This window comes from Schistocerca piceifrons, chromosome 5, assembly GCF_021461385.2.
Source record: "Schistocerca piceifrons isolate TAMUIC-IGC-003096 chromosome 5, iqSchPice1.1, whole genome shotgun sequence".
Lineage (NCBI taxonomy): Eukaryota > Metazoa > Arthropoda > Insecta > Orthoptera > Acrididae > Schistocerca > Schistocerca piceifrons.
Genome location: NC_060142.1, coordinates 78,790,730 through 78,799,925, shown reverse-complemented (window position 1 = coordinate 78,799,925; position 9,196 = coordinate 78,790,730).

Below are 9,196 nucleotides of genomic sequence, written 5' to 3'. Positions count from 1 at the left end.
AATGTTTGTAGATTATGGATAACTTACATCTTCAGGATCAGTTGCCAGATAATAACATTGATGAGGCAAAAAATTTAAATCAGTATTTCCCTTTCAGACAATTTTTCTATTTAAAATATATGTTTTGGTTGCCTCACGGCTTCCTCTTGCAATGTTCTTTGTTGAAATACTTTACATCTGACTTCAGTTACAACATTCACCTTACACACATGTCGCAATATTTACATAGCAAAAGTAAGTTCAGCTGACTTGTGTTTTCAGTTTAAGAAGGTAAAAGACATATTTCAGTGTAATAGCTTTGTTGTACAACAGCTGAAGTGCTGTTACTGATAAAAGTATAGACCCTGTCCCTTCTTAAAAATTACACAAGGGCTGAAAGACATCTACACTGCATTAAACTATTGTACTTTTTTGTAGTCACTGTCAATACGTGTTGCTACTGGCCATTAGATACTTTGTGAAGTTTACACAGAGAAAAAAGCATACGTGAAATTTGTATAGAGAAAGCTATTATTTTACTGCAGCACAAAGGAGAACAACCAAACTATAAACTGTCAGTCTTAAAGTCATACAGAGCTTAAATCAGCAAGAAAGTCACACTAAAGAAAGCAGGAGACAGATAGCTGAAAGGTGAAGATACTTTGTGTATTCATTTACATGGAAAAAAAAAATCAGTAGACACTGACATTTTCACAGTGACACACTCAACACATAGATTAATGATACATACATACCAAAAAAGAAGCAAAGAAAACAATAAACAGCAAACAGAGATCTTGCTCTTAAGAGGTAATTGATACAGAAATGTAATTTACAACAAGTCTGTACCAAGTCAGGCACAATCAAACAATGGAAAATCCAGGATGGAATGTAACAATATTATGAAAAGGGTAGTTGCTACTCACCATCTAGTATAGATGTTGAGTTGCAGGTAAGCACAACAAAAAGACTATCAGAAAGCGAGCTTTCAGCCAACAGTGCCTTTGTCGAAAATAGACAACATACACACACATATTCATGCAGAACAAGTGACCACAGTCTCTGGCTGCTGTGTGTGTGTGTGTTTTTTTGGGGCACAAAAACAATAAGGTCATACACAACTATGTCAGAACCATAGAACACGAAGATGAAAAAGGAGGTAAAAGCAACTACACGTTAAGCCCAATCGATGGAAGGAAAGAAAGCTGAAGACTTTCTCTTGGGGAAAAGGGCCATAAAGACAACAGAGGTCCTGAACTAAAGATTAAATGTCCTTTGCCATATTGCTATAATGGATAAAAAGTAAAATGCGGTGAACAGCCCGTGTGTCATTCTCTAAACAGCCGATAGCTCATATGACAAACATGAATTAGAATGTAAAAGGTTAAAAATGGGCATTCCGTAAGTAAACTGTGAACCATCAAAAGTTGAGAACAATGAGCACAAAGGGTGGGGGATCACTACTAAACAAAACCTAGCTAAAATGATCTTCTTGTGGTGAAAGGGCTGAGATGAGGTTGTTCAAGCTGCTGGGAGAAGTCCAGTTCTCCAGAGCTTGTGCCCATGAAGGGAGGAACAGTGGTGGTGCCAAAATGACACTACCTGTGGACAGATGGCAACACAGAGGACATTACAGGGAATGGCAGAACTATCAAGCTGAGGTACAAGTACTACAGCCTTGGCAGCAGCGTCAGCGGCTTCATTTGCCATCTGACTGATGTGACCAGGGACCCACTTAAACACAGTGGCTCCTTCAAGAGTGAGCAAGTGAAAGCTTTCTCACACCCATTGCACTAAGGGATGGATGGTGTACAGTACACAGAGGCTCCGAAGGGCACTGAGAGAGTCAGAGCAGATGACACAATTCAAAAGCCTGTATTGCCGAATATACTACACGGCCTGATACAGGGTGAAGAGCTCCGCAGTAAATACTGAACAGTGTTCTGGAAGCCAATACCAAAAATCGTCGGTGCCAATGATGAAGGCACACCCAACACCACAGTCAGTCTGAACGCCATCGCTGTACACAAAAGTACTTTTGCGAAGTTCCGTGAGAAAATTAGTCTGGAGTAGTACTCTTAGGTAGCAAATGAAGTCCAAGGTGAACATGGGCCATCCCACGAAGCCAAGGCATTGAAGGGTTCACAACCACTGGGAAAGAGGCAAGTAGCATGAAATTAAGCTGCCAGAGCAGTAGCCAAAAGTGAACTCACGAGGTAACAGAGAAGAGATTGTGCTCCATGCTGGCAATCAAAGGAGTCCTTGAAGAAGGAGGCATAGGATGGGTGACCAGGCACGGCAGACAAATGGTATGGATATCTGCTGAGGAGAAAACAACGGTGGCATGACAGTGGGGATTTAGAGCTTCTACATAGATTAGATTAGATTAGTTTTTCATTCCATAGATACGTGCTGAGGAGATCCTCATGGATGTGGAACATACAGACTCTCAACCGGACTACAGTAAAAGCGCCAGTGGCCAAACAGATGCCGTGATGGTGGATAGTATTTTTGGCACAAGATGGACGGATGTGTAGATGCATAAGCAAAACAGGCATACTTTAGTTTTCAATGGACAAGGGATCGTACAAAAGGATGAGGGTTGTCTGATTCGCTACCCAAGAGGTAGCGCTGAGAACACGTAGGATATTGAGAGACAGGTACAGTGGGTGGCCAGGTGAGACACGTGGGAGGACCGAGAAAATCCAGGAGCAAGGCCAAGATGTAAAGGTGATGGAAGAAACCAATTGCACCACCAGAAATTCATACAAATGGTTTTGTCAGTGAAAAAGCAACAGTCACTGTTGATGCTCCATGAGCAAAGACGATCGAGACAATGAGAAGACACCGCCCAAGGAGACAAGTCCTTGGAGAACTGCAGTAGATGGCAAAATCGCCAATGAAATGGGAACTGGAGATGCTCAGCAAGAGAGAGGCCATAATAGGGTTAATGGTGATAGCAAAAAGGATGACGCTCGGGACAGAACCCTGAGGCACACCATTTTCCTGGATAAGGTGCCCAACAAAGCTGAACCTACATATACCAGGAAAACTATGTCTTTTAAAAATTCCTGAACGAAATGGGGCATGGACTCCGGAAGCCCCACGTGTAGAGAGTATGGAGAAAACCATTAATGACATGGGTTGACTAAATGATGAGATAGTGAACTGCAGAACGGCACACTTGAAATCCATATTGTGTAGTGGTTAGTAAATTGCGAGACTTGAGCCACCTTACCAGCCGGGCATGAATAATACATTCCATCATCTTGCAAACACAGCGTGCGAGAGAAATGGGGCAGTAGCTAGAAGGAAGGTGTTTGTCCTTAACGGACTTGGTATGGATATAACAGTGGCTTCACGCCAGCGTATGGGAAACGTGCCCTCTGTCCAGATGTGATTATATGTATGAAGGAGAAAGTGCTTGCCTGTAAGAGAAAGGTTCTGCAACATCTACAGTGAACATCATCCGACCCTAGGGCAAAGGTTCAGGATTAAGTGAGAGAATGATCTAACTCCCTCATAGTAAAATTGGCATTGTAGCACTCACAATTCTGAGAAGAGTAGGGTATCGCCTCAGCCTCCTCCAATCATTTCCGACGGAGAAAGGCAGGGTGACAGTGGGTGGAGTTCGAAATTTCCAGAAACTAGCGGACTAAGGTGTTTGAGATAGCAATATGGTCCACTGTGACCTCATCTGCTATGGTCAGGCTGCTAATTGGGAAATGGATCTTGGTCCCAGGGAGCCATCGGAGGTTGACCCAGACAATGGGAGAGGGAGTGCTAGTGTTAAAAGAACTAGTAAATGAAATCCAGCTAGCTTCTTTGCCATCCTCAAGAATGAGATGACACTGTGCACACAACTGTTTACAACAAATTCAATTTTCCATCTTAGGATAATGGTTAAAAATGCGGAGAGCACATCTCCATGCATGAATTGCATTGCGGCATGCCTCAGTCCACCAACAGATAGGAACATGGCACAAAAGGATTAAGTGCGAGGGATGGAACATTCTGCGACGGTAAGGATAACGTTGGCTAGGTATTCTACCTAGGGGGGCACTCAACATCACGGTCATCAGTGCCCTGACGAAAAGTCAACATGTAATCCCATGGGTAGGGACGAAGGCTGTTCCCATATGCAGAGCAGTTTATAATGTACTAAAGTCTACCACCCATCCCCACCAGTTTAGGGATGAGGCCCGATAGTTCACAAAATTTCACCACTCTGTTAACACTGGTATTGGTACCTGCGAGGACGTTGGGCAGATCTCCAGCGAGACCAAGGGCTGCCATATTATCAGTACACAGAATACACGTAGCCACAATATGTTGAACTGAAAGTGGCACGCCACAAACTTCACAGAAAGGTGGATCCTCCCCCCGGAGGAGGAAGCCACGTATGAAAGGGCTATGCCCGATGCACAGTCTGGTAAGCAAAACCTCCTTCCAACGGTGAGGCTAACATGAAGTCGGTTTGAGTGACCACAGTTTTTTGTCCGACACCTGCAACCATTCAGTCTCCCACTGACGCATGATGTATCTGTCAGAAAATGAGATAATGGCGTGCAGTGGGATGGGACACTGATGGACAGCACCATCCCAACATGCTTCCTTGGCAGCTTTATCAGCCATGTCATTGCCCTGTATCCCAATGTGGGCAGGTACCCAGCAAAAGATAACCTCTTTGCCACGGCGTTGGAGCCGCTGTACGCAATCATGGATGAGCTGAATCAGCGGGTCTACTGGATACACTTGGTGAAGTGCTTGCAGTGCACTAAGAGTCGGAACAGACAAGAAATCTCGTACAGCGATGTCTGTGAACCCTCTCCAGTGCCATTGGAATGCCATATAACTCCGCATCATAATTTGTAAATTGTTCTGGAAGACGCACTTTAGAAACCCTGTCACGGAAAACCAGAGAACAACTGAGAGCATTCCCCTGCTGGGATCCAACTGTATAAATAACGATCCATCTGTATAAATACTTAAAATATACGAAAACAAAGTTGTAAAAACCATATCTGGAGTACAATTTTTCGGCTACTGCACCAAGCTTAAAATCACTTTGGGCCTCCGAAGACACCAAGGCGGCAGTGCGTTACATCCCTGGTTGTGTATTTTCATGCCCGAGAGATCCAGATCCTTGAGGCAGTCCGTAGCACGTATACCAAATGGGTGGGCCACTTGGGGCCGATTCCTGAACAGTCATTCAAAGGCGGATTGAATCACTGAACTAAATGCCAATGACTGGGGTGACACAGAGATTTTCTGCGCCTCTCGAACCAAAAGGATACATTGCCAAATCCAGAGTGGTGGTTCACCAGCCTCTGCACACAGACTCTGTACTGGGCTGGTCCCAAAGGCTCCAGTCGATATCCAAATGCCCGCATGGTGGACAGCATTTAACATCCGGAGGTAGGAAGGGCGGGCCGATCCATAGACCACACTGCCATAGTCTAAGTGTGACTGAACAAATGCCCTATACACCTATAGGAGGCGGGACCTGTCAGCTCCCCATGTTTTTCCACCACGCCATTTCAAAATGTTTAACAACCGGAAGCCCTTTGTTCGTAGGTCTTTCAGGTGTGGGAGCCATGTTAATTTCAAGTCAAATAATAAACGCAAAAAGCGCACTGTGTCTTGAAAAATTAAAATACGGTTCCCCATTGTAAGCTCTGGTTGGTTAAAACTCCGGTGAGCATCATTAAAATTGGCACACAGAGTCTTCTCAGGTGAGAACCAAAAACCAGTTGTCTGGGCCCAGGTTTCCATCCTCCTAATGGTCAGTTGTAGCTGCCTCGTCATCGTCGTCGTAAGATCAGAGGAAGGGTAGAAGATTGCAAAGTCATCCACAAACAAAGAGCATTTGACAGGGCTCCCGACTGCAGAGGAAATGCCATTGATAGCGATGAGAAAGAATGTGACACTGAGGACACTGCCCTGGGGCATACCATTCTCCTGAACATAGCAATGAGACATGGCATCACCAATGTGATAGCGAAAACGCCTGTCCTCAAGAAAGGATTGGATCAGAAGCGGTAGGCGTCCTTGTAGTTCCCATTAATGAAGTTGGCAAAGGATGTTGAACCTCCAAGTAGTGTCATACGATTTTTCGAGGTCAAGAAAACACACAAATGAAATGATTTTGGCGTAAGAAGGACTCCTGTATCGCTGTCTCCAGTAGAATTAAGTTGTCAAGAGTGGAACGGTAGTGCCTGAAACCACACTGGGAGTGGGTCAGGTAACCTCGGTACTCGAACAGCAAGATGAGGTGGCAGTTGACCATGCGTTCAAGAGTCTTCCCCATACAATTAGTAAGGGCGACACTCCGAGGGGAGGGGGAAGTGGCGGGCAAGGGGAGGCGGAGGGAGTGGCAGGCGAGAGGGGAATGATGACGGGCGAGTGGGGGGATGGCGGACAACGGGGCGGGGGGAATGGCGGACGACGGGGTGGGGGGAATGGCGGGCGACGGGGCGGGGGGAATGGCGGACGCGAGGGGGGGGGAATGGCGGAGGAGGGGGGGAATGGCGGAGGAGGGGGGGGAATGGCGGAGGAGGGGGGGAATGGCGTAGGAGGGGGGGGGATGGCGGAGGAGGGGGGGAATGGCGGAGGAGGGGGGGATGGCGTAGGAGGGGGGGGGGAATGGCGGACGACAGGAGGGGAATGGTGGGCGAGGGGGCGGAATGGTGGGCGAGGGGGCGGAATGGCGGGCGAGGGGGTGGGGAATGGCGGAGTGGCGGGCGGGGGGGGGGGAGTGGCGGGCGGGGGTGGGGTGGGAAGTGGCGGGGGGGGGAGTGGCGGGCGGGGGTGGGGTGGGAAGTGGCGGGGGGGGGAGTGGCGGGCGGGGGTGGGGTGGGAAGTGGCGGGGGGGGAGTGGCTGGCGAGGGGGGCTGGGGAGTGGCGGGGGGGGGACTGGCGGGCGAGGGGGGGGGGTGGAAAGTGGCGGGGGGGAGAGGCGAACGAGGGGGGAAGTGGTGGGCGAGGGGGGGTGGAGTGGCGGACGAGGGGGGGTGGGGGATGGAGGGGCAGACGAGGGCGGGTGGGGGAATGGCGGATGGGGGGGCAATGGCCGGCGGTGGGTGGGCAACGGCCGGCGGGGGGGGGGGGGCGAAACGGCCGGCGGGGGGGGGGGGCGAAACGGCCGGCGGGGGTGGGGCGAAACGGCCGGCGGGGGTGGGGCGAAACGGCCGGCGGGGGTGGGGGGGCGAAACGGCCGGCGGGGGTGGGGGGCCGAAACGGCCGGCGGGGGGGGGGGTGAAACGGCCGGCGGGGGGGGGGCGAAACGGCCGGCGGGGGGGGGGCGAAACGGCCGGCGGGGGGGGGGGGCGAAACGGCCGGCGGGGGGGGGGGGCGAAACGGCCGGCGGGGGGGGGGGGCGAAACGGCACCCGGGGGGGGGGGGCGAAACGGCCGGCGGGGGGGGGGCGAAACGGCCGGCGGGGGGGGGGGCGAAACTGCCGGCGGGGGGGGGGCGAAACTGCCGGCGGGGGGGGGGCGAAACTTCCGGCGGGGGGGGGGGCGAAACGGCCGGCGGGGGGGGGGGGGGGCGAAACGGCCGGCGGGGGGGTGGACGAAACGGCGGACGGGGGGGGGGCGATACGGCGGACGGGCGAAAAGCGGACGGGGGGGGGCGAAACGCCGGACGAGGGGGGGGGGCCAAACGGCGGGCGAGGGGGGGGGGCCAAACGGCGGGCGAGGGGGGGGCCAAACGGCGGGCGAGGGGGGGCCAAACGGCGGACGAAACGGCGGACGAGGGGGGGGGGGGCGAAACTGCGTACGAGGGGGGGGCGAAACGGCGGACGGGGGGGGGGGCGAAACGGCGGACGGGGGGGGGGCGAAACGGCGGACGGGGGGGGGGGCGAAACGGCGGACGAGGGGGGGGGGCGAAACGGCGGACGAGGGGGGGGGGGCGAAACGGCGGACGAGGGGGGGGGGGGCGAAACGGCGGACGAGGGGGGGGGGGCGAAACGGCGGACGAGGGGGGAGGGGCAATGGCGGACGAGGGGGGGCCCAATGGCGGACGAGGGGGGGCCAATGGCGGACGAGGGGGGGCCAATGGCGGACGAGGGGGGGCCAATGGCGGACGAGGGGGGGCCAATGGCGCACGAGGGGGGGCCAATGGCGCACGAGGGGGGGCCAATGGCGGACGAGGGGGGGCCAATGGCGGACGAGGGGGGGCCAATGGCGGACGAGGGGGGGCCAATGGCGGACGAGGGGGGGCCAATGGCGGACGAGGGGGGGGCAATGGAGCGTGAGGGGGGGCCATGGAGTACGTGGGGGGGCAATGGCGGACGAGGGGGGGGAATGGAGGACGAGTGGGGGGGAATGGCGGACAAGTTGGGGGTGGGGACGAGGGGGGGAATGGCGGACAAGTGGGGGGAGGGGACGAGGGGGGGAATGGCGGACAAGTGGGGGGAGGGGACGAGGGGGGGAATGGCGGACAAGTGGGGGGAGGGGACGAGGTGGATAGGGGACGAGGGGGTTAGGGGACGAGGTGGGGGTAGGGGTCGAGGGGGGGGATGGGACAAGGTGGCGAGGGGACAAGGTGGCGAGGGGACAAGGTGGCGAGGGGACAAGGTGGCGAGGGGACAAGGTGGCGAGGCATGAGGGGGGACGAGGCATGAGGGGGGGACGAGGCATGAGGGGGGACGAGGCATGAGGGGGGACGAGGCATGAGGGGGGACGAGGCATGAGGGGGGACGAGGCATGAGGGGGGACGAGGCATGAGGGGGGACGAGGCATGAGGGGGGATGAGGCATGAGGGGGGACGAGGCATGAGGGGGGACGAGGCATGAGGGGGGACGAGGCATGAGAGGGGCCGAGGGGGATGGGACGAAGGGGAGAGGGGAGGAGGGGGAAGGGACGAGGGGGAAGGGACGAGGGGGAAGGGACGAGGGGGAAGGGACGAGGGGGAAGGGACGAGGGGGAAGGGACGAGGGGGAGAGGGGTGGAGCGGGAAGGGACAAGGGGGAGAGGGGAGGAGGGGGTGATGGGAGGATTAGTCTTTTTTATCAGCCTGTTAAATATTCGACACATTAACTGAATGGTGAATGGCTACTTCCACTTTTTCATTACTCACATTCGATCCAGCACTTTCCAGTGTTTTACTACTTTTCTGTAATTGTGTTACATGCTGGAACACATGAAATGATTATGTAACTAGAGGTGATGTTATTCCCTTCATTTTTATATAGGAGTGTAATTAGGGCATGTTT